General features: G+C 35.3%; 1 non-coding gene across 1 annotated transcript; it reads left to right on the top strand.

The window, feature by feature from the left end:
- The first annotated feature begins 1,963 nt into the window (after positions 1 to 1,963).
- LOC141694606 (small nucleolar RNA R71) lies at positions 1,964 to 2,070 on the top strand. The gene has a single exon (XR_012563895.1). It is a non-coding gene; the product is annotated as a small nucleolar RNA R71 (small nucleolar RNA).
- Positions 2,071 to 7,197: the final 5,127 nt, after the last annotated feature.

The following is a 7,197-nucleotide window of genomic DNA, read 5'->3' as shown; positions in this document are numbered from 1 at the left end:
ATCTTTGACATACTTAGTTTGGCTGATGAAGATTCCATCACCTCTTTGATTGACTTGTAGTCCAAGAAAGTAACTTAATTCCCCCGTCATACTCATTTCATATTCACTCTGCATAAGCCTGAAGAATCTTTGGCAAAGCTTTTCATTTGTAGAACCAAAGATGATATCATCCACATAAATTTGAACTAGGATCATATCATCACCATGTTTCTTGTAGAAAAGAATTCTGTCTATAGTTCCTCTAGTAAAACCATGTTTAAGTAGGAATTCTGACAATGTATCATACCAACCTCTAGGTTATTGCTTTAGTCCATCTAGAGCCTTGATTAACTTAAACACAAAATCTGGAAATTCTTCTAGGTGGCTATTGCACATACGCCTCTTCTTCTAGCTCACCATTTAGGAAGACACTCTTGACATACATTCGATACATTTTAAAATTTGAATTTGCAGCAAATGCAAAAAAGATCCTTATTGCTTCAAGTCTTGCAACCGGTGCAAAAGTTTCATCATAATCAATTCCTTTTTCCTGTGAGTAGCCTTTAGCAACCAAACTTGCCTTGTTTCTGGTAACTATACCATTTTCATCCATCTTGTTCCTAAACACCCATTTTGTTCCAATTATACTTCTGTTCTTTGGTGCATGAACTAACTCCCAAACTTTGTTCCTTTCAAACTGATTCAACTTTTCCTGCATGGCAGATATCCAATCAGGATCCATTAGAGCTTCTTCTGTCTTTTTAGGCTATACTTGAGACAGAAAGCATGCATGTAGGCACTCATTAGCAGTTGTACTTCTAGTTCTCACACCAGCAGTAGGATCACCAATAATTGCTTCTCTGGTGTGACTTCTATCCCACTTCCTTGTGTGAGTTTGTTGACTTGTGCCTTCATCATTTTCTTCATCATTGATATGACTTGTAGATCCTTATTCTCTTTCTCCCCCTGAGGTGGATAGACTTGTTTATCCCCTGTATTACCCTCAAGAGGATTGTTTGCAACAGCTTTCTTCTTCGGTTCCACCTCGACATCCTTCTGTACAACTTTTTCACCTACAATCTCATTTTCTGGAATTGGCAAGGGTGCAGACGCACCTGCATTCTGGACAAAAAATTTAGACTCTTCATCTTACGGAATTTGGGGGCTTGTGACCTTTCCAAACCTAAAGGTGATGGCGTTCACCTGTTCTTTAACTTCCCTCTTGCCTGGATTGGCTTCTGTATCACTAGAAAGCGTTCCTGATGGTCGATTGAATAAGGCGTTAATAATTTTCCCTATTTGGCTCTCCAGAGTCTTGACATAAATAGCCTGACTTTTGCATATAAGAGCCTGCTTTTTGCATATAAGCCTCAACTCCTCCAATTCATATTTTTCATTCGAAGATTGACATTCACCTCCATGAGTTTGTTGTTGAAGTTGGAGTTATTGTCTTGGTGCAAATTGTTGCTGAAAACTAGGAGGATGGAATTGCTTGTTTCCAAACTGCTGGAACGGTTGTTGCATCGCATTCTGATTGTTGCTCCAGCTAAAGTTAGGATAATTCCAGTTATCAGGATGATAAATGTCTGGAACTGGTTGCTGCGATCTCTGAAAGTTTCTCACAAACTGAGCTGATTCACTAGATATAGCGCATTTTTCCATCGCATGCGAACCTGTACACAACTCACAAACACTGGTTATCTGATTAACACCATAGTTAGCCAGAGAATCGATCTTCATAGACAACGCCTTTAGTTGAGCAGTGATAGCCGTAGTTGTATCCACTTCAAGAACTCATGCTACCTTACCATGTGGCAATCTCTTGGTTGGATACTGATATTCATTAGCATCCATCAATTCAATTAGATCATAAGCTTCCTCATAGCTCGTTGCTCATAATACTCCACCTGATGCTGCATCGAGCATGGGTCTTGATTGTGCTCCCAAACCGTTATAGAAGCAATTGATGATCATTCAATCAGGCATTCCATGATGAGGACACTTCCTAAGCATCTCCTTGTAGCGCTCCCAAGCTTCACATAGAGATTCTCCCGATTGCTGTGCAAATTGAGTAAGAGCACTCCTGATTGCAGCTGTCTTCGCCATAAGGAAGAATTTAGTGAGAAAATTTTGAGCAAGATCTTCCCAAGTAGCAATCGAACCAGCTGGTAGAGAGTGTAACTAGCTCTTAGCCTTGTCCCTCAGAGAGAATGGGAACTGTCTCAGTTTCGCCGCATCCTAAGACACACCATTGAACCTGAAGGTGTTGCAGATCTCTATGAAATCCCTAATGTGCGTATTGGGATCTTCTGTTGGAGAACCCCCAAATTGGATTGAATTCTGTACCCATTGAATCGTGCTAGACTTGATTTCAAGGGTATTAGCAGCAATGGATGGTCTGACAATGCTAGACTGAATGTCATTGATTTTCTGTTGAGAATAATCCATCAAAGCTTTCGTATCCGCTGTTGGTTCTCCCATTGCAATAAAACTAGAGTACCTGAAACACATGACTAAAGTAAACCTTGTAAGAAAATAATCCGAGTCAGTGAATTTTAACGACCACAGATGACAAGCACATAAACTAAATTTAATACCGAGTCCCCGACAGTGGCGCCAAAAACTTGTTAGCTATGCATCAAAGACGAATAAGCACAACCAAACTAGGAAATCATAAATCGCCATACACTAAAGATTATAAATCAATTAACTATTGAAATCCATAGATAAATCCGTTAGAACCCCATGACAACAATTAGTTCATAATTGAACTCATTGTCACCATGGGTTCCAATGAAAACATGATAATAAACAATATAAGAGTACTAGGGTTCAAAGACAAATCGAAAACAAGCATCCAAAGCATCAACAATATTGAAGAATACAAAAGTCTTCTTCTCCATAGTCGTCTTGTGCTCTCTAGGTCTTCGTATTGCTCTCCCTTGGCTCCTTGTTAAAAACGTCTTTTTATTAGTTTATATAAGCCCCTAGTGGACCCGGACTCTTAAATCAACAAATTCCACTCAAAACAGGATTCTGGGGCAAAAAGGGCGGCGCGGGCGCGCCAAAATCCGTGCGGGCGCGCTGATTTACTGATTTCTGGGGCGGGGGCGCTCCGGACTTCTGGTGATTTTCTGAAAATTCTTCTTTTGACCGTATCTTAAGTTCTGCTCGTCAGAATTAGGCGATTCAACTGCCCACGCGAAGATAATGAGATTATCTACAACTTGAGAATGGCCTAGACTTCCAATTATTATCTCTTTTCAGCATAATTCCTTGAAAAGCTTCTTTCTTCCTCCAATGCAAAAACACAAAAACACAAAAACACATCAAATATATCAGATACTTGAGTCCAAAACACCAATTTAAGCCTGAAATGAAGTGTTCCAAGTAGATATAAAATCCTCTTATCACCTTCCCCATCAGATAAATGCTCATTATCCTTCTTTTCAGCACTAGACCCTCCATTAGTATTATATGCTGAGCTTTGGGTGAAGCTGGAACCTCCTTCCTCATCCGTATCAAGTACTTCAGGTGCAGCTTTAGTCTTTCTACCCTTTTCCTGAGATGGCTGCTTCTCCTTTTTGTGACCCTTCGAACCTTTCGAAGCCGAGCCTTTGGGATTTACCTTGTTTGGTACCTTCTCCTTCTTTTTATCCAGCTCGAGCTTGAGGTCCTTGTTTGTCAGCTTCTTCCTCATACGATCAAAAACACTCATACTGTGCGTAGCAGAAGGTTCAACCTTATCTTCGAGCTTCTTCTCGGGGTCCCAGACTTCATTCTCCCAGTTAGTTTCAACATCAGAGAATGTGAGCTTCTTTTGATCAGTGCCATCATCATCCTTCTCTTCTTCGAAGTTCAGGGGAATGAGATTAACACCCTTCTTTCCTATAGGCTTCTGCTTCCTCACCAGCTTGCTCAACCTAGTGGATTGTTCGACATCTTCCTCTCTCAAAAAAGATATCAGGAGTCCCCTCTTTCTAGCGCCAAATATGTTATGAGAGTAAACTAATTATAACACCCCAGAATAATCGTGCCTAAATAACTGAATCATCCTTGATTTTTGGGTGAGGATGTGGCTGCTGCAACTATTGAACAGAGATACAACTGCAGAAGAAAAGCTGGAATTGTGTATGAAAAATGAACTGAATCAGCAAAGAACTATACAAAATGGCTAAGAAATACCTTCTCAGTTCCGACCAAATGTACTTGAAAAATAATCAGAATGGTTACACGTGTCAATTTATGTATAAAGTGAATATTCTGTCCTGTTTGCCAATCATATCTTATATATAAGGATCAAACTCAATGTAGTTCTTTAGAGTTGTATCACATCCCTTGGCCAATAATCCACGTTTTTGATAAGCCAAACCAGTTCGCACAGTTGTTCCAACTATTTCCAAGTGAGGTTCTAGTGTCCAAGCGCGGATGAACACTAGAAACCCATTTTAATCAATAACCGAAATATAATTATCAATAAACCATGTATTTATCCTTTAATTGTTGTTGTTTACCAAGTGTGTAGTGATAGAAACCTGTTAGGATATCGTTCTATGAAGATAAGAACTGTCATCCTTATTCTAGTAGGTACAGTCCTAGTGGAACTCCAATTCTGCTAACACAGGTTAACTATGCTCCTGCATCAATATCTCTTTATCCAACTTAGCTTTCCTGGTGCTTCTAGCACCTCACCTGTCAATATAGGACTATACCTAACGCCTTTTAGCATCTATAATGACCATGTATACCTCTTAGCAGTCAGCTGAACCTATGCTGCTTCACCAAGGGCCCTATACCTCAATTTAGGTACCTCCGAAACCATAAACCTTTGAGCCAAATCCATATCAGAGTACATCTTAACCCATGCCAATTAAGTCCAATTCTTTTATGTGCCTTTCATCGAATCTTGCCACTACACATTGGAATTAATCCTAATTACGTTGACCATATAAGCAGATTTATCAATACTCCCTTTGTTTTTTAATTGTCATTTTGACTTTTATATACATTTTAATGTAATTTAACCGGTTAGTTAGAATTATCATTTATAAATTTTTTTTTTTGTTAATAAAAATAGACAACTTATATATTAATCACGAAAATAAATTTTTAAAATAATATTTTTAATTAACCAATCAAAACACATTAAAATGTGTGTACAAGTCAAAGTGATAAATAAAAGAGAACATGGGGAGATGGAGTATCTCACACTGGGATACACAAGTTTTACATTCTTTTTTTTTCCAGACTACAAGAAAGTTTTACATTCGACTATATGTAAAACAATTAGGAGACAATAGGAAAAATGCATTATAAATATAATGCTGGAATGGCGAGTCAGCCACTACAAGGTGTGGGGTTCATTCAGCAATCGTTTCATCGATTCGTTCTCAATTCAACAGTTTTTGGTACTAATTTATCAACGCTTGGCTGACAACAATAAATTATTTATCATCATAAATTATTATTTTTATTTTTTTACATGCAGGAAGCATCAATTCATATTGGATAATAAGAGTTGGACATAGTTCACCCCTTATCTTTATTTTGTTAACTCTAAATCAATAATTATATTTAACATAAAACATTCTTCTTAATAAACTTATACTCGTAATATAATTATATAAATATAAATAGGATTAAATATGTATAATAGTTTCTAGCAGGAACAAAATAATATATATATAGGCCTTTACTCAATATATATATTTATACTATATATATATGCACTATTATATTAAAAACGAAATGTTAAAATATTATTGTTGGTCATTGGTCACTCAATCTATAACCGTCAGATTAAATTGATGAGAATTGTTAGCTATAATTTTAAAAATTATTATTCAAGTGATATAAGATCGAATCCTACAAATAACATATTATTAAAATTAGAATTTATAATATATAATGATAAAAAAGATCGGTGCAGCACACGAGTTATATACTAGTAAAATTTTATATGTACAACTTAAGAAATCAATACAACATTTATCATAGGCTATCCATTATTCGGATATTATTTATCATAGGTCGATTATTTATATTATATTCATTTTAACAAATCACTAATGATACAATCATTAAACCTACAACAAACTGGTGCTATTATCAAAATCAATATAATTTAACAAATGTATTATAACTCGGAAAAATCAAGGATTGTGAACTTATATACTATACTATTATAACCGGAATAAAATATAATTTGATATATTTTTTTTGTTTGATTTGGTTATCTCCATTTATGACTGTCAGATCTTTTTAATCAATTGATCATGACCATTACATTCAAATACTAAGAGAATATATACTACTCAAGTTCCCAGTTCGAACCCCGCCAACAAAAAATATTTATATTATTATTTATACACTATTAAAACTCCCATGTAATATATGAAAGAATAAATGACACTTTGCACCCCTTATAAATATTCAATTTTTCGGTTAGAGCTTAAAGTATTAATTTTGGTAGAATGCATATCCCTTAATTTTTAATTTAACTTCATATTACACCCTTTTAATAATTTTCGTCCAAGATAACCGTTATTGTCAGGGGTAAAGTCGGAATTCTTTTTAAAATTTATATGATGACGATATTCTCCCCGTAGTTTTAATATTCTGATGATATGCACCATATATAGTTTAATAGTTTATACTTTATTTTAAATTTTCATAACTTTTGATATCAATAAAAATATATATTATAAAATTAAATTAGAAAACAAAACATTTATTAGACAAACTGGCTAGAGTCGAGTGTGATTTTTTTAAATAAACTGAAACCCAAAATTAATGTTATAAAAACGATACAAATCAAAACCAAATGCTATAAAATTAACGAAATCTTGAACCCAAACATAAACATAAAATTCTATGATTTTTAGTAGATTATTATATTATGAAATCCAAACCAAACCGAATAAAGTAGAAAATTTTGGTTTGTGTAGTTTAGTTAAGTGGATTCCGAGAAAAAGAATTTACAATAACATTGCATGCATTTTACGAGATTTTAATTTGGTACATATTTTGTAGCTAATTTATTTTAAAAATTGATAGGGATAAATAAATCCTGATTGTATAATTAAATATTGCATTAATTGTACAATGTGTGGGCTGCTAGGCCCAATAAGAAGATGTATGATATTCAGACCAAAAAGGTTAACATGTTGATCAGGCCTGATGGACCAGATCAGGCCTGATGGAACAAAGAAGGCCCAA

This window comes from Apium graveolens, chromosome 10, assembly GCF_009905375.1.
Source record: "Apium graveolens cultivar Ventura chromosome 10, ASM990537v1, whole genome shotgun sequence".
Classification (NCBI taxonomy): Eukaryota; Viridiplantae; Streptophyta; class Magnoliopsida; order Apiales; family Apiaceae; genus Apium; species Apium graveolens.
Note: the sequence above shows the minus strand (reverse complement) of the source record. Positions and strands in the feature narration are given on the sequence as shown.